Source organism: Eufriesea mexicana, unplaced genomic scaffold (assembly GCF_001483705.2).
Source record: "Eufriesea mexicana isolate 0111107269 unplaced genomic scaffold, ASM148370v2 scaffold592, whole genome shotgun sequence".
Lineage (NCBI taxonomy): Eukaryota > Metazoa > Arthropoda > Insecta > Hymenoptera > Apidae > Eufriesea > Eufriesea mexicana.
This window is the reverse complement of record NW_016908735.1, coordinates 435,876-460,136: the sequence shown is the minus strand read 5'-3', so window position 1 is coordinate 460,136 and position 24,261 is coordinate 435,876. Positions and strand designations below refer to the sequence as shown.

General features: G+C 41.0%; 1 protein-coding gene across 1 annotated transcript in view; it reads left to right on the top strand.

The window, feature by feature from the left end:
• The window catches only part of LOC108545834 (uncharacterized), a 147,754-nt gene extending 124,191 nt beyond the window's left edge, over positions 1-23,563 (top strand). Inside the window, exon 7 of the transcript XR_001890106.1 lies at positions 23,507-23,563. The gene's annotated coding sequence lies outside the window, so the exon portion shown is untranslated. The remainder of the gene's footprint in view (positions 1-23,506) is intronic.
• The last annotated feature ends 698 nt before the right edge of the window (positions 23,564-24,261 follow it).

The window sequence follows — 24,261 nt, the reverse complement described above, 5'->3', positions numbered from 1 at the left end:
TCGCTGCATTCCAGCCACCAGTCCCCACGGCCGAGAAAGCCATCCGACCAAAAGGATCCCGAATGAATACCAGGTTACCACGAGAAGCAAGGTTTTCCGCGTAAACTTGACCACCGTTAAGTACCCCGAAGAACGAGCGACCGCTATCACCGGATCTGGCATAATGATCCACAATCTCGCGAGGACGGTGCGCGCGGACCGCGGGAATGGCGCTGTATCTCTGCGGCCGGCCGCGAGGGGCGCTGGCTGGCTGCGCGCGCACAGCGCACGGCGTCCGAACTAACCAAGTTTCCCTGACGTCTGGTTATGCTAATTATATCGTGCGCCGCTATCACTGGGACACATTCGCGTGGCTTGTTAAACGGCCGCGTGTCCCATAAATAATAACTTTATTTTCCGCAGGTGGCGCGACTGTGCCGGCCGATGGGATTCCCTAGCGTAGCGGCCGCTGCGTGGGAATTCGAGTTTCCCTGGCGATCTCCGCGGAAAGAACTATGTCACGGGAGGAGGCGAGCCGCGCTAAACGGCCACAAATTCAGCCGATCAGCATGGCGGGACCCGGCATTCCGCGCGCGGCAAAAACGCGTAAATTACGCGACGAACGGGGCGTCATTATTCGAACGAGCGGCTGGCCGAGCACGGGAACCCGGCTGGACGCTGTTTCGTCTCTTTCTCTCCGCAGGTTCCTCTCTCATAAGTACATAAATTAGCCGCGCGGCCGGCCGGCAAAAAGCTATACACGACGGAAGAGCTAACGGGCGACGTCCACGACACGCGAGTGAATCGCGGCTGCACGTGGGAGAGCACAAGCAAATAAAGTACGAATAAAGAATAGAGTCTACTACTGTACTACTCGGACGGCCGTGCAGCATCATTAGCCGCGACGTCCAGCTTCTGATTTCCTTCCTTCGCTGGCTTTCTTCGACGAAACCCTGCTTCCCTCGCAAGTACGAGATGCTGGGTCCGACGTTTTGTATGTTAACGCGGGATACGCTTTGCTACCTACACTGCCACGTATATGGCTGCTTTGGGGTTCGTGCGCGAGACGTTGCGTGTAGAGGTTAGGAGAAGATGGTTAGGGTTAGGTTAGGGTCACCCTTAGGTAGCGGAGGGAGCGAGTTTTTCGAACGAGATTTTTACCAGCGACTTGGACCTTTTGCTAGCTGCTCGCTGTTAGAAGGTTGCTTTCGATTGACCTTTTTACCAAATGCATACACTTTCGCTCATCCCACGCACGCGACGCCGATTTCACCCGGTGATTGAACGTGTCCTTTGATGTAACTTGTAATTAGGCGATTGGTAGCTGACTGAGCTTCCCATGGACTAGGTTTTTAGATCGCTTGTGTATTTTTGAAATTTATTTCACTCCTATTTCAATACTCCGTGGTGATGCCAAATTTGGGGGTGAAGTTGTTGGTGCCAATATGGAGAAGATTTTGATTATTTTAATTATTTTATATATTTATTATAATATATATTGAAGGTTGTCCTGTTATAATTTTCAAAAATGATCAAAAATTTTTATTTTTAATTATATTTTATTTCTAGATTGGTTTTAATCTTTTCACTGTGAGGCAATTCTATAATGAGAAATTAAAGGGTGATTATGGTCGAATATTTTTAGTAAACAGGAAGACTACTTTGTTTTTCTGTTTATATGGCATAAAATTTACGACAATTTAGGAATTTTAATTGGAAAGTAAAAAGAGATCAATTTCCGGGGAAAGAATCAGAGTTATGATTGTGATCTGCGTTAAAAGCGAATATAAATTTTTTCTTCTATCAATAGAGTATAAATCATTAGGCTAACCGTTAACTGCTGTTACGTCGAACAACAGTTATATAACAGCAGACAGAGGATCTATCGATCAATCTCGTCATCTACTTCCATTTTCATCCAGCGAGTTTTGTAACACTTCGCAATTCACTGAGCCTCAATGAGCGTGAATGATCCTGATGAATTTTCATGCATCCATTACGATAATCGTAAATCGAGGTATACATGAAAATAACACGTTTCCGAATTAATACATTATTCATAAAATTTTAAGTTAAGCAAATGCAGGCATGGCTGTCACATTTTTATGGCTTTTTTTAAATAATTTCATACGGAGGTACGATTTTCCTAGAACGTGTTTACAAAATTTCACATTAAATTCGCATTTAATTCACATTTAATTCCCTAAAAAGAACGAAGTTATGGCATTTTAAGTACAGTCGATTATACGTAGAAGTGAAGTTGGAATCTTCAGACGCGTTCTTCGAGGAACAGGATTTCCTGAGATGCCTGATGAACCGATGTGACTTAAATTTCACAAAATTTCGAACGAACATCACTTTGCGAGACACCCTTTAATAAACTCCGTGCTCATTAAATATCCTCCTACCAATTATCATACATGCGAGTATCATAATGCTACACGTACGACGCTACCAAACTCACCACACAAAAATTTTCAATTTTTAATTCTTTGTCACTCAATTATAACACAACGGAGCACTCAAAAATCCCAAAACCCTATTCGCTTCACTACACAGAAACTCTAATCCCACAAAAATCCGAATTTTCCCACAGGCGCCTATGTCACTGCATACCTCTGACAGCTAATACCACTCAATTCCAATTCCGTGAGATTAAAAAATCCTAAAACTCTACTCGCTTTACTACACAGGAACTCTAATCCCACAAAAATCCGAATTTTCCCACAGGCACCTATTTCCCTGCATGCCTCTGGCAGTTGGAATCGCCCAATTCGAGTTCCACAATATTACAAAATCCTAAAACTCTACTCGTTTTACTACACAGGGACTCTAATCCCACAAAAATCCGAATTTTCCCACAGACACCTATGTCCTGGCAGCTAGTACCTCTGGCAGCTAGTACCACCCAGTCCCAATTCCGCAATATTAAAAAATTCTAAAACTCTACTCGCTTTACTACACAGGAACTCTACTCCCACAAAAATCCAAATTTCCCATAAATATCGGTGCCCCTAAACAGCTCTGGCAGCTAATACAACCCAATCCCAATTCCGCAATATTAAAAAATCCTAAAATTCTACTCGCATTACTACACAGGAACTCTAATCCCACAAAAATCCAAATTTTCTCACAGTCACCTATGTTCCTTCATACCTCTGGCAGCTGGAGCCACTCATTTCCAATCCCGCAGTATTAAAAAATCCTAAAATTCTACTAGCTTTACTACACAGGAACTCCAATCCCACAAAAATCCAAAGTTTCTCACAGTCACCTATGTTCCTTCATACCTCTGGCAGCTGAAGCCACTCATTTCCAATCCCGCCATATTATAAAATCCTAAAATTCTACTCGCTTTACTACACAGGAACTCTAATCCCACAAAAATCCAAATTTTCTCACAGTCACCTATGTTCCTTCATACCTCTGGCAGTTAGTACCACCCAATTCCAATTCCGCAATATCAAAAAATCCTAAAATTCTACTCGTTTTACTACACAGGAACTTTAGTCCCACAAAAATCCAAATTTTCTCACAGTCACCTATGTTCCTTCATACCTCTAGCAGCTGGGGAGCCACTCATTTCCAATCCCGCCATATTATAAAATCCTAAAATTCTACTCGCTTTACTACACAGGAACTCTAGTCCCACAAAAATCCAAATTTTCTCACAGTCACCTATGTTCCTTGATACCTCTGGCAGTTAGTACCACCCAATCCCAATTCCGCGATATCAAAAAATCCTAAAATTCTACTCGCTTTACTACACAGGAACTCTAGTCCCACAAAAATCCGAAGTTTCTCACAGATACCCATGTCCCTGCATACCTGTGTCAGCTAGAACCACCCAATCCCGCAGCCAGGCTCGCATCCGCGCTAGACAGGCGAAGCAATGGCAACATCCATCTACAGTGCGCAAAGTAGCCGATGCCACAGGTCGTTGGCTCGGGTGGTACGCAAGGGGATCAACAAACAAAGTAGAGGATAAGCAGGGAGCAGCTTGGCCAGTGGCGTACATACGTACGTAGAGCTCGTAAGCGGAGAGCGTGCAGCATCATTAGCCAGGACGTCGAGCTCGCGATTTCCGTCTGCTCGTTTGTGGGACGAGACGCTCACGGGCTCCGACGTGGCTACGCGAAGGTGGGGGCTGATCGCCCTTATCGGGCATGGGGGCCCCGGACGACGCCGTTCGTACGGTGAATGGTACCCGGTACTTTGTTCTCGGTTCCCGGTACTCCTGTGCAGCCGGTGCTCTCGCCGAACATTCGAACACGGGTTCGATGACCCTTCGACTCTCCTCGGGACACTGCGCCGCACTCTGGGGCCCCGGTGGACATTCGAACGCCGGTGGCCAGGGCAGCGCCCATCTGTGACTCGAAACGACCGACACCGCCGTTATCCATCTGCCTTAGGGATTCCGCGATTCGTTAACATTCTTGCCGAATCGCTCCCTCCGCCGGATCGGACCGCTCCAGTGCACTCGAGCCAGCCGGTACCCAGCGCAGGGCACTTGGTCCGGGGACCGCTGGGGTCTCATGATATACGAGTTTGTGGATGGGGGGTGAATTGTAATTAGGAGGTGGGATGTTTGCCGGCTGATTTTCGTGGGAATGATTGATGGATGGTGTCGTTCGCTGGAGGGGTAGCTGCGGGATTACGTGTTTCTGATATTTCGCTTTCAGAGCTCATTTTTCGCATTTCTTCGGGGATACGATCGTGAATGACGAGGATTTAATTGGCACTGGGAATTTGTTCTTGGTAGAAGGAATTGCTAATTTTGTAAAATTACGAATATAATATATTAGTTGGAAAGCTACGGTATTTCAATTTAACAAATAAAAATTATAATTTTGGGAGTCATTGCTACTGAGTGGGGAGGGTCTAATTATAATTTGGAATTGTTTCTTGATGGAATTTGAATTTCACGAATTTTATTTACACTTTTTAGTTTATTTTTAACAAATGGGTATGATTTAATTGTTGAATTTAAAGAAGAATTTATTTTTGGTAAAGAAAAGATAGTGTAGCATAGCACATCGGTTGAAAGATATTCATAGCACTTAAATTGACAAATAGGATTTATAATTTTTGATATTTCAGAATTCATTGCATATAGATCAACTTGTCACAATTATAATTAGAGAAAGAATAATTTGGAATTTGTTCCTGGTAAAATAAAATTAATATTTCAAAGTTGAAAAGCAGGAAATTTGTTTATTTTATTTAAGAAAATTTGTTATGTTTACCTTAAAATAAGGAAATTTTTATTCCAATTAATAATTGGAATTGGTTTCTCGTTTTAGCCAATAATTTTCATCAAATTATGATCCTTTTTAATTCATTATTTAGCTTCAAGTTAAAGATTTGAAGATTCTTCTTGATAAACATGCATTATCCAAAGGAAAATTTCAAAGGGGATATTAATTTTAAAATCTTTTAAATCGATTCTTCGTGGATGAAGAATTCCGAGTTGCAATTAGAACGCGAAGGATTAGGAATTCTTTGCTGATGGAAGGAAGTAATGAAGCGCCTTAATGTGAAGTTTGGTCGTTTTAGAAGACGCTAATGTTGATTACATATCATTTGTTATCCGTTTGAGATATTAGCGTTCATACCGTGAAGTATCGATCATTGATTATAGGCTTATAGACACGAAATTATAATTAGAGCTTCAAACGTCTTTGATTTATATCGTACAAGATTAAATTTCATAGAATAATGCAAGTCCGCTATGCAAACAATAGTCTGCAGCATGCTAATCAAAATTCCAATCATTGCTACAAATTTTTATCGTGAAATGGAAAAATGAAAATAGTAAAATGACATGGACAACAGATGTTTGGGATACGCATTTATTTTCTATTTTCTATCCTTCCATTTTGCAATTAATCGACTGATTAAATGACCATTGACTTGGGTAATAAATGATCCATTAAAACAAGCATATACCCATATTATCACGGACTCTTAATAAAGATGATTATAATCCTAGCGAAGCATTGAAATATTTTTCGACAGAACCTAATCAATACTGAAACGCTTATTAATAATAACCACTCTGATAATTCATCATTTCACTCGAAACTTGTAATTGAAATATCATTTTTGACAGCACGAAGTATTTTATTCGAAACACTTTATGCTCCACGTTATCTAAAATATTTTAAAAGCAACATATTAGATAAAACTTCGTTACTTGGAAACTGCCTTGAAGGTTCTTAAACCCATTTTACCATACATTTGTATGTAAAGAAACAATTAAAGTTCCTAGAAAGACGTTTTAAAAATATGTACATCGTTTTCCAATACTAAGAAGAAATCTGTATGCAAAAGCATCCTATTCTTTACCTTCCTAAAGATATTTTACCTCAAACAGTGGTGGAGTAGACGTGATAAGGCTATTTCTTAAAAACTGCCTTAATGATACCAGAGCCAACTGCAGATACCCAAGAGAAATTCCCATGTAAATTTGTATATAAACAGCTCTCGTCCTTTCCCTTATTAGAAGTACTCTACAAACGCAGTAAATTCGATAAAACTCAGATTCTTGAAAACCGCCCTAAGGATGCTGGAAGCACGTTCTAAAAATCGCGGAGAAACTTTCTCGCGACGCAAAAACGGAGCTCGTTATGATATTCCCTTCGAGGATTTCCATAAACGCCTCGTAACACGAGTGTCGTGTTAAATATGGCGGATATATTTTTTCGGGAACCCAATTTGCAAATTGTCCCGGTCGTAATTCATCGGATCCAACATCCTCGTTATCCATCATTCAAAGCCTCGCGCCTTCTCGCGAATCGTCAATTATTACTACGAGGAGGCAGAAGAAAACTTCGAGTCCTTGAAGTCTTAATCAGAACTTTAAAGTTTCTCCTAGCCGTAAACGAATAAACTACAAGTTATTGCGGGAAAGATTTATAGAGATGCTAAATCAACATGGCTAACGTTAGCGCGCTCAGAGCGCCCTCTCGTTCCTCCTCGCTCCCTCCGCGTCGTCCTTTCTCGCTCCCTCTTCCGTAAATCATTTCGATCAATCTAAATCACCCTGACAATGCCCGGCAGATTAATTTCAACGAGGATTATTTCAGTCAATTATCGACTCGCGAATAAATGTCTCGCGAGGGGACAAACTCCGCGTGCAGGGGATATTTCTCGAAGCCGGATGGCGGGTATCGGGCAGACACCGATCTTCCCCCTGAATTTCGCCAGAGAATGGCAGCCCGAGACATTAATATGCAAAATCGCGCGATCGAACGAGCAAAACACACCGGTTTCTCGGTCGTTTTGACGAGATTATCGCGAACCTAACGATGGTAAGTCACTTGCACTCTGCAACTCCTTTCCTTATTTACTCATTACCCTGCAGTGCACTCTTCCACCTGGCTCTGTTCATCGAACGTTAAATTTGAAATCGTCGATGCTCCGGGCCTCGAACGCTCGCAATTTTATCGCGCGAAACAGCCATAAGCATGCCCAACTGGCTTTGCAAGGTCGCTGTCGTCATGAAATGATACTTGCATCGCTGGCAGCTGGCCTCGTTTCCACTCGTTTTCGCTCGTTTTCACCCCCTTTTCATCCCAATCTTCGATATATCTCACCCTTCGAGTTTTGTTCCCTTTTCCTGGGGTATGGGCCCGGTTAGGTGCGGTTGTTAGCTGATATTTATGGACTCTGGGTTGATGGGCTCGGACAAGTGTATTCAAATAAAACCTCCCACGTTTTTGTTACATTATCGGCTTCCTATAAATGCAGATATGACGGGACCGTAAAGCGATCGTGCAAGCTGTATTAAACGTTTATTGGTTTCAGCTACGGGGAGGAAAAGGGATTAAGTTTACAAGGGATTGAAAAATTGACGAGCCTTCGGTGAAATAACACGCAGAACGCGTATCCGCGATTATTTGCTATTAATTAACATAAAAGCATTAAACTAATCGAGGAGCGGACACATTTATCGGTCTAGGTCTATCCGAATTCTAGAAACGTCTTTCATTGTACTCGTCGTGTAAGAATTATACATTTTCTTAGAAACTAGAAAAGCATTTCGAAATATAAGGACCTTGGATATTGATCCACAATTCATGACAAAAATATATCAGTTAAATATAATTATATACTTAGGTATTATTTATATTAATAAATATAACCCTTGCACTGAACAATGTTGAAATTGGTTGACAATTGGTTTAACAATACCGTCTACATTTCGTACTACTATTAAATTTAATACCCATTTATACATTTACTCGTCCTCCTCTGAGTAGTCGCACTTCATACCTCAAACTCTAACCTCACTTCGGATAAAAGTCACTATTCGCAATTATCGTGAAAAATAGGACTAATAAAATCACAAAATAAATTTGTACTCTCTAAAACTTCACGCAAGCACGTCTCATCGGATCCAAAACACGGGATGCTTGAGAGCTACCTACCTAAAGTCTTCATAGACAGCCATTCCTCTGAGAGACCCCTGGCGCTAGCGAAACCCAGATTTTCGTGAAATAAAGCTAATTGGTGGTGAGTGGTGGTGAGATGAAGCAGATCAGGGAGGGAAGCTTCCTATTCGAAAGGCGCGCCATTGATAAAGCCTGTGACCGCGCTGGGGCCACTCATTGTCCTCTAAACCGAGCACCCCATTAGAGGAACAGTCGGCGCAAATCGAACGGCCGCAATGTTAATGTCTAAAGTATGTTTCCTTTCGCGCGTACCGCTTAATGGCCGGCGTTCCTAAACTGGAAGAAAGGATGGAGCTTGGAGCCTGGCACGGAGAGCAGCATCCGAGTACTCAGGACCAAGCCTCGCTCGATTCAATGGCATCGGAGTTATCGGCGAACATCGTACGGCACCATTGCCACGAAAAAGCGTTCCGCGATTAACCCTAAGTGCCGCTTTGATCTGCTCATGCCAATGAGGCTCACCCGAGTGCTCTTGCACTTGCTTCCAGAGGAAAGGATTCTCTCAGCGCTAGGTAGGCACCAGTCAAAATTACCAAATAGGAAATCATCCGCTTTGTAAAACTGCGCGAAATTATTACTTTTGCGAAATTAATTTTTATTAACATCTTTATTAACAATTGCCTAATTATTTTTCCCGTAATTTATTTCGCGAATCCTGGGAAATGGAAATATATGGGAAATAGTAATAATACCTATTGAGATGAGAAGTGTCAGAGATTCGTGGGAAGATTTACAGAGGGTGTTCGCTTCTCCTATCTGTGAATATTAATTATCGGAAGATTATCGTTCGTAATATAATTAAGAAGATAAATTATACGCTTCCGTTTTCACCGATCGAGTTATCGTCGATGATAAAAAGGCTGTTTAGTTTAATATATTTATTATGTCATTATAAAAACGCTAAGTGTCGAATAAAAGGTTGAAACAGGTTCGATGTCCGTATCGCGGTACTTCTCCGGACCTTAATTGAGGCTATCAATTATCGCAACATTCAACAACACACCTATAGCTGTTTCGATAAATAAATAAGATAAATCGTGATTAATTATTGCAGAAAGAAATAACACCGTCCGGTGTTAATCAAAGAAAGCAAACGAATTACCGCTGTTTGGCCCAATTTATTTCGCGATCAATTCTAGCCAGCCTCTATACAACCTTCCCCCTGTTCTATATTCCCGAGGTTCACTTTCCCAGCTGGAATAAAGTACACCGTTCGGACTGATTAAACAATCTCCCATCAGCAGGCCGTGTCGAACGCGAAGCAACGAAACGAACGCGGTTAATACCTAAAAATTTTTAGCGAATCGTCCGAACAGCGTTCTCTCGGCGACGATAACTCATGCAGCATGGAACTGCTCGAAACCACGTACGTAGCCAGGCAGAATGGAACGCCCCTCGAATAACATCCTCGCATCTCGACGAGCGCGCCCCCTATCCAGCCTCCGTATCGCTCGAAACCGTCCACGACCCGATTTCGTTGCCCAACCCGGGCCAAACGATGCCCTATCCGAATAAGCAAACATCCCTAGTCCCATACCAACTCTATCAACGATCCAATCCAGCCGGAATGATCGCGTAGAGTGGAATCGAATCGATCGGCACAGGACATCGGCCTGATCTCTGTCATCGCGGATAGTCCGGTCGTAAATCTCGTTGGAAGCAGAAAAAATCATGCCGTGCAGAGGTGGACGTGCGTGAGGCTAGTGAATTTTGTATGGGCGTGTCAGGGCCGTAAACCTTTAAAATACGATGTTCCCGCAGTGGACACGTTAATTGCTACGTAGAATCGCCCGGATGAAAGCGGCCGTTGATAAATTGCGTTGTTAAGCCATCGTGTACGGGGTACAGCGTTATCCACGCGATACGGTGTTCGTGTCTATGATCGCGCGTGTGTTGCTCACCTGGCCTGATCTTTCGGCTCTGATAAATCGTCCGCCGAAGGACTGAGAGGTCCATCGACGACCTCGAGAAGTCGCCTCTCGCCGATGCTGCTCGAACAGGAATACGCGGTTACACACGCGCCGATCGCGCTCTCCCAGCCACCACAGGGCCCACCATTCCGCCAACCCGACCACTCTCCCTCCACCCAACCCCAACCCAGCCCCGTACCCTCCGCCGTCCTCTTCCGTCAGGCTACCACGGCCGGACAACGGCGGGGCCCGATCGAGGAGGATTCCTGCGGGAACGCTCTCGAGAGCATCGCCGGCATGGCCGACAGATAGGCATGCGTTGAATGCATAACATTTTTATCTGATCGGAAGGAACGCGCAGACGACGAAATGCGAACGACCGGGCGAACGCCCGAAACCTGGAAGTAAAAAGGATTCAAGGACGTCGGGGATGGAAGAGCAGATTCTGGGATTCGGAGTCCAAGATGTCGGACCCCGGGAACCTAATACCGATCTCTGGACCTCAAGATACTATGCAGGCATCAAGGGAACGGTTTTGAAGTTTAACCGCTTGCGGTGGTAAAAGGTTCACAGACGCGTGTGCCAGAACGGTCCAGTGTTTCTGGAACAATTGCTTAACGACGTGTCTACCACGTCGTTGACGATTCTGTGACAAAAGCATTACGACGTGCGTGACACGTCTTTCCAGCGCAAGTGATTAACCGTTTCAGTTCCAGAGGGTTTTGAAAAGACACTGTCGAAGAATCCCAAGCAGCGCGATAGCGCCTCTTCTATTTTATGTAGAGAAATCCCAAGTGGCGCGATGGCGCTTCGACTTCGACAGTCGGTGACTCGCTGTTAGTTGAGAACGCTTGAAATGTGCTGGGTTTTCTCGACATGAAATCTGAACAGCGCGGTCGCGCTGCTTGGGACACAGGCGGTTAAGGGTTCGAGATGAGAGGCTGACGGCGAGCGAGCGAGATCGGGTCGTGCTCGTCTTTACGTACGGTTTTGTTGCGGTTGGACGGTGATGTGGGGATGAGAATGAAGTATGGAGTATTATAGTCCAGGTGTATGGAGATCGAATGTAAGGCTCGCTGTGTGACTCGAGGATCATAGGGTGGTATCCCAACTGTTCGAAGGAATACGAATGTATTATAGATAGAGCGGAGAACTGATCTATTTCCGTGAGATAGAGTCGTTTGTCTTACTTCAAATATGTCGAGTAGTTTTACAATATTATGATGGTACATATCGTAATTCCATAAAAATATGAGTCACAATGGATCGACAGACGTGTCATCCTCAGGCGCGAGCAGCAGCGCCATCTACTCAGTAGTACTCCGGCCCTAGGCCTAACCTCTCTAGACATTTCTGCCTCTACTTACGAGTCCTTGCATTCGTTGCATTTCCTTTAATTTGGAGTGAATTGCACTCTATTAGAAGTGTCTTTAGAGTTAACTATCTCTGAAGTTAGCTTAACCTGTTCGATTTGCCAGATACGTTGTTCTCGAACTTGAAACAGGTCATTGCATTAATGGAAATTTGTTCCCATTTCTTGGGCATGTTACAGAACGAAAGGAATTAAGATTGGATAATCTACCTAACCGTTTTCTATTGACAGACTATTAAAAATATCGGGTTTCCAGGTCCCAGGTACCAATCGTGTTGCACGCAACCCACCGATGAACCGACAGCTTTGATTACGGATTATTGACTCTCTATTCCTCAAACCGAGTCTCATTAATCGATGCGAGAAGTATAACGGGCCGTGATTAAAAGGCGTGCGCTGAGCGCCATTTTCACTTTTGCGCCGTAATTTCCGATTTTTCCAACCACGGGTACCAGGAACGAAATGGCTACGCCATTCACCCGTGCTCACTGGAACGTCATCGACGCAATCGCGCTTTATCGTCTCGGTTTCCCCGTCGGTGATTCGCAAACGCAACAGCCGGCTGGATGTACACGGAACGCCGGCCATTTCCGCAACATTTCGTCGGCAATTCCGCAACGCGGTAAAATTCAAAGCGTCACGCTTCACCGAGGGAACTAGGAACAGACTGAGCAGACAGAATTTTCACCGAGTAAACTTTCACTCGTGGTTGACACTGTGCTTGTTGGCAGAAACTAGAAACAAAACTGCGCGTAGTTCGTGGAAAAATTAGATGAGGGCTACGTATGGTGAAAGTAATTAAGTTACGATGGAAATATAGCGTGTACAATATGGAAAGTTTATAATATGGCGAAGTTCAAGAGTAATACTAATATTATAAATACTAATGATAATAATACTGGAAAATTAGTGGAATTTTTGGGGGGGAAATTGGGAAATTAATATTGCAAAAAGCGAAATATGAATTTTGAAAAAAATATACAGCAGTATATTATTAGTCAATCAGTATTATTTTTTACTTAAAATAGACACTCGAAATTGCGAGAATGATAGCATAAATTTTTGATTGCTTCTAACTTGAAACAAAATTTAAAAATTGCAAGAAAATATAAAATAAGTTATTTTTATAATAAATAATAAATAATTTAATTACTTAACAAATATGCATTGTAATGCAATCTCAAAATTTTTGTTAATATTTCGTGAAAACATTCGTCTATTTCAAATATCCGAATACACAATTGTCACAAAATTGGAAGTTACAAATATACGTGTCAAAACCATAATCTTGAATAATAATTTAAAACTGAACCATCTGCAAATTCTTGCCAGGGACCATACTCAATAAGAGAGAATTATTTTCCACTCAAAATCTCAAAATCACTTAGAACTCGAGTTCCGAGTTCCTCTCCACGATCTAACTCGAAACCCAACCTAACCTAAAACTCGAACAGTTCTATCGATCCTTCAATTGTCATTTTAAACTAATAAATGAACTCCCATAATACCCCGAAGAAAATCTACCGAAAGGAAACCGAAATTACACTTCTGAAAGTATCGTATACCCAAGATAAAACATATTCAACGACTGTTATCGTCGTTCCAATCTCGCTCGACCCCAGCTACCCTACATACTCGCCTACGCTGAACACGGCTGGGCACAATGCGATCATACGGTTGCTGGCGTAGAAAAACGTGGAGAAAAACGAGGAATAAGATTGCTCGTCAACGTCCAGACCGTGACAAAGTGAGCGAGGTTAATAAACACGGTGAACGGTCACGGAGGACCGGTTAGGGTCTCAGCCTGCCACCAATCTAGCCAGCGAAATTCCACTATAATAGGGGGATGACCTACGGCTCGATGACGTAACAACTTCCTAGACTTTTAATGGAGGCAACCAACTATGCAGCCAGCCGTCTGATACTGCACATTATGCCAACACCTGCAACCTTGCCACTCGTACCCTCTCTCTCTCTCTGCCCCCTGCACGCGCGACGGGCCCCTGCCCTCCATCACTGACAGATAACATTGCAGAGCGTCTACTCTCATTCCGCGTGACGGCATAGAAGACCTTTGTGGCAAGGAAGACGGACGAGTTATCAGATTTGCTTCCTTCTCCTCCTACCAGCTTCGATCGTACCCCTTGACGGCTGTTTCCAGCGTGTTCCAGTGTGCTCTGCGCTCGGTGGACGATTTACCTCTGAAGTTCCTCGATAGATCCATCGAACCTAGCCACGCTATCTCGCCATCTCGCCGGCTCGTTTCGTGGAAAAGAACGTTCGGCTGACTTCTTTTCAGATCGGAGACAACGGGCTTCGTGGGTATGGCGCAAGCCCCGGCCAGCCTGGGTCTATCTCCGTTTGTTGGGGAAGATCAGGGGACTAGGTAGATGATCTGCGATGTTGTTAGGCATGGTTATAGGGGCGGGCAGGGTTAATAAAGGTGTTATCGGAGATTTGCGGGTGATACGCCGATTGGAACTCGAGAAAGGAATTCTGTTGTAACGTTTTGATAGCCATCTAATCTGATTGGAGGGAACGGCCGATTTTATCCGGCCTTTTTTCTCTGATCACACAGAGGTTTCTCAGAGGTTGCAGGTTCTCGGTATGCAGATCGGTGGCGTGTTTTCCAAAATCGGTGAGGAAATATTCCCAGCCAAGTCTACGCTCGATTGTTAACTAAGTAGATCGCTTTCCTATTGCCCCGGGTTCTCAGCATTCATCTCGCGTTGCGACATCGGCCAGATGGCTATCAGGCGTGCGAAGAAGCAGCTTGATAAAGCTGGAAAACTGGCTGGCGGGGAGGAGTGTTGAAAACAAGCATCAGCCTCGCAATTCAATGCGAGATATTTTCATTGCAGCCCCGTTCTCATGAAGAAACACGATTCTTAATTGGATTTTAAATCCACTGATTTTTCTTCCATCCTTATCTTATTCGTATCTCACTGGCTGGGATAACTGTCGATGATCATATCTTGCAATCGATGTAGGTATCATCGATCTCCTGATATTTCTTAATGATTAATTCCTAGGAGAGATACTTTATAAATTATCTCTGAGAAAAACTACGAAATTTGTATCTTTGTTTTTATTCTCTGGTGAGAGGAATTTGAGAATTTAATTGTTAAATTAATTTGAATTGTTTCTTAATTTGGAAAATTAAATCAAAAGGTTGGGAATAGGGGAAAGTAAGATTTACACGTGTCACGTGGTTTCTACGTATCCTGTAGCTATGTTTAACTGAGAAACTACATTTTATGAATAATTATAAAAGTACCAGTGAGAAGAGAATTCTACGCGATACAAGATTTTCTGCTTCACAGTAACGTCCACCCACTGTGTCACGAATGATATATTGGATTAAATTTAGTCTACAGAACGTTGCCACAAACTAGAATCTAGAATTACCTTTCTGCCAGACCAATGACTGCATGCAACAATACCATAGGTTTATGACACCATGACACGAAAAATCGATACTTCAGAGCTGCATGTGCGGATAGCAATGCGGAAGTGCAGCAACGTCGAGGTCCTATGTATGACGTTTGACCATAAGTCATTCGTATCTTTAATCGAATGATTTATCAGTACACCCTCTTGATATTTTCCGAATTTAGGTGACTAATCGGACAAACGAAATTTTATTTAAACCAGGTGACATGGATAAGAAAAAAGAAAAATAAATACTATGTTAATATTAATAATAATAATAATATTAATACGTGATTTTGAACTATAGTGCTACGAAGTGTAGATAGAAATGCGGAAGTACTGTAACAATGAGATTCTACGGCATGCCATAATAAATCATGCATATCTTCAATCAAATGATTTACGATACACTTTTGTAAAATTCGCGATATTTTAGCGATTAATGTGTGTGAAAATTTGGAAAAATCCAAGTAATTGTGTGATACGATCGAAAAATAGATATTTGAAAAATATCGAACAAGAATTTATTTCATTAGTATACTATTTGGATATGTAGATCTTTTTATTTAATTTTATTTAATTTAAAAATATAATTATGCAATTTCTAAATTTAAATATGTACAGTAGATATTACCATTGATTTATTATTTTATAAAAATTCTTAAACACTCACGAATCCTCTAAAAAATAAGAAACTTCGAGTAAAATTAGCGTTCAATCCCAATCATTTCATTAATCTGTACAATGTTCATTAATCATTAACACGTCTCTTTCTTGCAATCGAGGAAAACCTGTTGACATACACGTAGGAGTAGACACGACCAATGAATTATGCATTGCAACTAGTTCCTACAACTAGACTATATCTAAATAAGTAGATCTCTGTAGTAAAACAAAAAAATAAGCTGTTCCAACTAAATCACACTATCATTAATTTCAATATAACTCTAGTACTGTCACCAAAAAATAAATAAACAAAAAGAGGATAAAGTTACTTGCTTTTTGAATCACCCTGTATATAAAAATTTTTTGAAAAACGTACAAAATCAGGAAGATCGTTAGTGTACATCTCCCTTGAAAATAATATTAAGATTCATAAGCAAATTCGCTGAACTGCTGGTCCAAGACCATGCACAGACAGGCTGCAGCAGCCTGTTAGAGATGCAGAATGAAAATGGCTATAGGATCAACAGCAGTTTGCACTGGGTTATTACTTAAGAATCTTCACCGAGTCGAAGTTCGTAATTACATGCCGGTGAACAAACGATAAACGCGATTATTACTAATCAAAAGTAGGCTTCCTCGTAGCAGAGTTTAACTGTCCAAGAGCTGAACAATTACCAGATCAGGACCGCGGAAGGCCGCACTTAGGCTATCGGTCTCGGGGCCTCCGATCGACCCAATGGATAAACGTTTCTGCCCCGTGGGGTACCGTAAAAACGGCGTTGCACCGTTAAAGGGGGCCACGGGACGCGTGTTAAATCGGCGTGGGACATCGAGCGCAACGTCGCTAACGACCCGATAAAGCCCCGTTGATGAAGACCGCAGCGTCGATCGAACGTAATGAAGTATAATTGAAGCTGGCGAGGTAACTGTCCAATCGCCTTAACCCACGAACCCGCGCGCAAACGGTGGGTCAGCGACTTCGGCCAACGAGTACCAACGGCGACCGACATAGGTGGCGTTGCTGTGTACCGGTATCGGCCGCCTAGTGATCAACGAGTTAACTTCGCGTGACTCGCTGACGAAGATTTTATTTTCGTGTCGCGAAACCATTCTTCCACTGTTCGATGAGATTGTCGAGATGATTTGTGGATCGGTGCAGAAAGTTTTCTTTCATGGACCTCTTCTCAGAGCGTTTTTGTTGCCTGTAAGAACTTTAGGGTTGTTGTGCTCTCGATCGAGGAACGGGAATGAAAGTAGGTGAAGAAAATGGCGGTTAACTGTTAGGTCTATGTCTCAGACATCTCGAGTGATGGAGGTTAGGTTAGAATAATATATACTGATGATATATATATAATAATATACTTGTAAGAGAGGGATGGTTGGTGAAGATACTGCAATCTATTTGGTGACCAATGGGAGAAGGTTATTATGAGAATAGAGGGGAAATTAGAACACTGGAAGCCTAAGTTATGGTGAAGCTGCAGATCTCATTGTAAATTTCGAATCCCAACGTCTAAACTGCTTTTCCAAAAATTCTTCAGTCTCTATTGTAACTGAACACATCATCCTAGTATGTGCCTAAGTGTCAGGTCTAGTCACATAATCAATTATTGACGTAATCGTTAGAAATAGAATACGTGTATTATCATATATTAATACCTAATATTTTAATGTATCAGTGTGCTTGTGAAGCCGTTGAGGATTACTCATGAGCCTATGCTATCCCTAGAGCTACTTCTTGAACAATGAATTCTCTTTCCAAAAAATTTGGTATTCTCTATTATAGCTAGACACGTGGTGTACATTGAGTACCCTGTCTGTCTAAACTTTAGCACTGGATCAATTGTCAAACGAACTATGCATTGCTCAGAAGATGACTAGTTGGTTATATCTATGTAGACCCAGCTTTACGTATCAATTTTTGTCAAAATCAATCTTCCGAGTAACCTGTCCTTTTTCCCAAAGATTTCCTACTCTCCATCATAGTTAACTTTGTCTTACACAGGCCTAATCAAACAATCAAACATGCTGTTTGATGAGACCAACTTTGCTAATAGAATCATGACGACAAAACACACGTACTCCGCTTATTACCTCGAATTTCAACGTACATTAAGGTCAATCCATCTCTGAAGGCCTGTAATCATCCTCGGACCAACACACGGTACACGATAACCAGGCTGGTTCAGCGACAGATAAGAAAGTAGCGGCTACGCCACGAAACATATAGCCCCGAGTTTCAAGAGTGCGTCGCGAGTGAAACGGATCGGCTACTTGTTGATTTAACACCGAGTTAATCATAATTAAAGCAAACATCGCGAGTTATACAGCTGCACCTGAGTCCCCTTCGTCTCCGTGACACCGGGCGTTTGATATACGACGTATATATTCGTCGTTAATTTCTGCCACGGTAACTAATAGGCCAGGCGTGTAAGCAACCGCTCTGCGTGAAATCGCGCGGAAAAATTGCCGCGTTTCCTCGTGCAGCTCGCGAGATTTACCGATAATCTTCGCGAAACCTCCGGTTTCCAGCGACTTTTGCGCGGCAAAAAGGGTAATCGACTGGGTAATAAGAAAACGGTGACGATGCGTTGGTTTATTTTAGGATGATCCGGCCGAAGGGGCTTGATGGATTTCAGTGGGTTGCTGCTCCGTAGCTGTGTGCCGATGATAGTCGATCGGTTATTAATCGGTATATACACTGTGCACATTGTGCAGCCTCTGCAACGGAGCGTGTTCGTGGGGTAAGTAAAACACGTGCAACGTGGCTGCTTGGAAATTACTTTGATTTACGGAGACGTTATTATGTATCGATGAGAAAGTGTTTCGTGGTAGGATCTTCGTGGATGTAATGTTTAGATTATGAACAGGCGAATCTTTTTAGGCGAGTCGAGGCTTCGTGCAATTTCACAGTGATTCTCGTATCTTCTGAATGGAAGAAGGTAAATTGAATAGTGGGTTCAATTTTGTATTACAGGTGTGATTTGTTCTTGGTTATGGAACGACGATGAAATAACAGGAGTCGTGATTAATAAAAATATTGGAAAAAATGGTCGAATATTTCCGAATTATTCAAAGTATCCTTTAATTGCGGCTTCTTCCTTATCTCGTTTCGGAATTAATAACTGGCATATGCGGTGTTACAGTTCAGAAGATATCTGGAAGTATTCGTAATTTGATTATGCAAAAGCAATTATCGTTACTGAAGCGTATCAAAGCGTTACGGCCATTTTTTTTCTTCAATTTCTGCCCATCGAGACGCTCCAGTACCTTATATGCAGTTCCTGGTTGATATATGTGGTTCAGCGTTATGCACTATAATGCAGAAAATCAGCAAAATTTTCTTGTAATATGCGAAATTAAGAAATACGAGTTCCGATTTAATATTGTTTAAATCTGCATCACCTATGAATGGTTTATAAAACATTAATTGAGTAATTTAAAATGAACGAGGAGTTATGAGAAATACACCAAGAACTTTTTAAATAATTCTGAACAATCAAGGTAGATGAATTCTTAAAATTTCCTGACAAGCATACAAATTTTTCAACCTCGAAATTCAACTGGTTTCAAATATTAAAAAATATTAAAAGAAAAAAATTAATTAGTTTAAATTATTGTCCCGAAGGCACAACTTATAATAATATTGTATACCTAACAAAAATTTAGTAATATTAACTTCATTAATTTGTATGCTAAAAAATTGAGTACAAACCTTAAGAAAATAAACCCTAAGTACCCTAACTTTGATTGAGTTAATAATTGGGCTAATATCAACATTAATAATTTAGAGAATACTTATAATTAATAATTAACAATTTTTGTCTACAATATCGTGCGAGACTCGTGGTAAAGAAATAGAGCCAAACCCGAGTATCACGGATGAGAGACGTGATTTGTAGATAGGGCCCAACGTAAACAATACGGATCAGACTCCTGATTAATTTTTGCAAATGTATGACCAACTCTGTTGTTAATTATGGCACGCGGAATTAGAATTTAAATCATAGAGTAAATAGTTAAGATAGCACTTCAATTAATATTAATATTAATATAATAAACAGCCACCAGATTGGATTAATACTTCAACTGATATTCATAATAAATATATAATAATATATATACTATATTAATAATAACAGTATTGGTGTTAAATTAATACTAATAATAATAGTATTAATATCAAATTAATACTAATAATAATAGCACTAATATTAAATTAACACAGCTAACTCAGGACACGCTTGATACCTCACAGATAGACCTACTGCCGATACCAGTCAATAATAATAAATATATAATAATATATATATTATATTAATAATAACAGTATTACTGTTAAATTAACACTAATAATAATAGTACTAATATTAAATTAACACAGCTAACTGAGAACACGCTTCATACCTCACAGATAGACCTACTGTCCATACCAGTCAATGATAATAAATATATAATAATATATATACTATATTAATAATAACAGTATTACTGTTAAATTAACACTAATAATAATAGTACTAATATTAAATTAACACAGCTAACTCAAGATACGCTTCATACCTCACAGATAGACCTACTGCCGATACCATTCAATAATAATAAATATATAATAATATATATACTATATTAATAATAACAGTATTACTGTTAAATTGACACTAACAATAATAGTACTAATATTAAATTAACACAGCTAACTCAGGATACGCTTGATACCTCAGAGATAGACCTACTGCCGATACCAGTCTATCTAGTTTCCGTAACACAGTCTACACGTAGAAGAAAACCCGCGTTTCCCAAGATCGATGAGAAAAGCCAATGGAGGACGACGGCTGCGAAACGACAATGCGAAATTACGCGATCGATCCTCTAAAGGCGAGCCCGAAGTCGGCTTATTACGAGGATCGTTGCTCGGCTCGATAAATCGTTAGAAAGTGGAACGGTGAGCCACGGGCCGGCTCGAGATTTCCACTTTCGTGGAAGCACACTCATTTGAAAAAGGAAAAGGCCGACTAGTCTTTCGAGAATTCCAGTCGCCTCAGGAATTCGGACCGCTGTGGAAATTCGGGGCGACCTCGATGCAAGTCGCGAGAAGGGCGCTACGCGGGCAAGTACGAAACTAGGCCTCGCGGCGCGCGGAATATAGGTTAGGTTTCCTTTCCTGACGCAACCCTGAACAACATCTGCAAGCTCCACGCGATTCTATCTTCAATTAAAGTTGGAATGCTTGTGGCACTGGAATTCCAGTTGTTAGTTGATTAAATAAAGTAAATAAATGGGAAAAATTTCTGTAACAGGTACAACGAATGAAATACTTTCAAATATTTGAGTTACTAACTTATACTCGTGTATGGTTAAATTAGAGGCTAAACCAATTAACTTAATCTGTCAAAAATTCAATAATCAATTTCTTTGTATGAATTCTGATTAGTATCGATGTATTTCTTATCATGATTATGGGGGTTGAGGTATCTTTTGAAATTTTAATTAGAATCATATTAAAATTTAAATACTAATTTTATAATAAAAAGAAAAATTGTTCCATCGCACGATAAAAGACACTAAAATTTCCCCCAAAAATTATTCAATATTAAAGTCCATTTCCATATAAAAAATTCTTACCTACTATAATACATAGCATGCATTTCAAATCATCCTGATCCATGCTCTACACCATGAATTTCCCATAACAGAACAGTAGTTCAAAAATTAGGCACGATATCCAGTTCCTAGCGAGAAAAATATATAACCCCAACCGTATCTTTAGAGTCGCAGAGGCCATCCAAGGTCACTCCCCCCCACCACGTACAATATCACAAATATCCGCTGCAACAATTTCCATACATACTCCCCTGTTACCTGATACATTTTAAGCTCGGTACATGTCTACAAATTTACGCCCCGTGGTCGTTAAAGCCTGCAATGGAACGCAAGCCGAAAACAAAACGAATAAGAGATGGCTGCGTAAACGATGCAGCGGAATATCGAGTAGCCTTGATTTTAAACGTAGAACAATTAACAAAGAATGACGGACGAACATCGACCAGCATACCCATAATACATTAACTCGGCTATCAGCCGCTGGAGCGTCTGCCTGTTAATACCGTTTTCATAAAACGTCGCGTTTTACGATCGTCTGTCGTTAAAACGCTGAAATGTTGCATCCACGCTCACCGTGAATGTTCTCCCTTTGTCTCTCCCGCTACTCTATGCCGAGCTATTATTAAGCCGCGTACCCACTGGCGGCGCTAGTGATTCACGAACGTCTGCGAGTCCCGAAGGACTGGTGGGGACGAGTAAGACGCACCAAGGCTGAGGATTTGCTAATGTCTGCCAGTGACTACTAGCGACATCGATACTTCGAATGGACTATTTCATAGGGACTAGAATCCCTGTTTTCTAATCCTTTATATTTTCACTATGTAGTTTACTGATTGAGCAATTTTTAAGGATTACTTACACTTTTGCTTAAAAATTTTTTAAATATTTCCTTTTCAGTGATCAGATTTTTATTTTCTTTTATTTTTCCTTGTTTTTGGGGAGGGTTTTGGAATTGGATATATTATGAGTTTAATATTCGCTGTATTGGATATAAAAGAATAAAATTGTCTGAGAAATTATTTTTGTGATTGTTAGAACTTATGATGAAGATATTGACTCTGGGATTATTACAGGCTGAAAAAGATGTGCTATTGGGATCATGTTATGAAAGGGATCATTGTAGGTTAGTTGATTATAATTCTGTTGTAATATTGATGATGGAATCTATGATCCCAGCATGGGGGATTCAATCCTGTTGTGTGGAGGATTATACTACTGGGATGTAATGTATTGCTAGAAATTTTGTGTCATATATTAGGATCTAATCGACAATTTATAGTCATATTAAGGAGACTGGCTAATGATCTAACGTATCACGTCTCTATCTGTAAAGATTCTTTAAAAAGAGGGATTTTCTTATATGAATAGAAGATGAAATTTTCACAAATCATTATGTCTATGACCTATCATCTAATGTACTTTGAAACCAAGTTCAAGGTATACAGCAAACGTCAACGAGATGCAATGAGAATGAGGAATCCTTGTGTGCATAAATTAGCAATCCAAATCCAAAACACTAACGAAATGACAAGTTATTGTACACCGTCATTCTTAGTTGACAAATGAAAAGCCTATTTAGCGAAGGAATACTTCAAATTTCGTCATGAATCCTTCCCAGCATCTCCGCACACTCACTTTCTGCAAATGAATTATTGCGTACAAGACACTTGACAATCAGAATTACGAGCTACACCGTCGTTTATGAGTTAACGGATAAAGACTCGCCGGCAGATATTCACGCAAATGAATATCCCCCTTCACTGTCTTCTATCTAGCGAGGGAACACTCTAAATTTCGTCACGAATCCTTGTTAACATCTTTAAATACTCACTTTGTGCAAATGAATTACTCCATCAGTGACATTTCACTATCATGGTGACAAGCTATCTTGTTGTTTTTGAGTTAGGTAAAGAAGCAACGACATTCCCATGATATTCCCATAAGTGTCCTACTGCGCTATCCTCTATCTAGCTAGGAGACACCCAAATTTCGTCATAAATTCTTGCATTGGCATTTAGTAAATGAATAACTGCATTTGGGAGCCTTGACTATCAAACTGACGAGGCATTCAATCTTTTCTGTTTCAGATAAAGGAGCAACGACAGATATTCAAGCAAGCATCCCTCTCATAGTGAGAAGACACCCCAAATTTCGCCATGGATCCCTGTATTTATTTCCTGTAAGTGAATTACTGCATTTAAGACACTTGAACATCAGTACAATAGGTATCTAGACCTTTCTGAGTTAGATAAAGAATTAAAAGCATGCATCTCTACAAGTATTCCTCATCACCAGTCTCTATCTAGTCAAGAGACACCCCTGTAAGTGAAATATTGCATCCAAGACACTTGACCATCAGTAGAACAGGTATCTAGTCCTTCATGAGTTAGGTAAAGAATCAATAACATACATCCCTACGAATATTCCTCATCCTCAGTCTTTATCTAGTTAGGAAACAGCCCTGTAAGTGAAATACTGCATCCAAAACACTTGACTATCGATAAAACAGGTATCTAGTCCTTCCTGAGTTAGGTAAAGAATCAACAACATGCATCCCTACGAATATTCCTCATCTCCAGTCTTTATCTAGTTAGGAGACAGCCCTGTAAGTGAAATACTGCATCAAAAACACTTGACTATCGATAAAACAGGTATCTAGTCCTTCCTGAGTTAGGTAAAGAATCAACAACATGCATCCCTACGAATATTCCTCATCTCCAGTCTTTATCTAGTTAGGAGACAGCCCTGTAAGTGAAATACTGCATCAAAAACACTTGACTATCAATAAAACAGGTATCTAGTCCTTCCTGAGTTAGGTAAAGAATCAACAACATGCATCCCT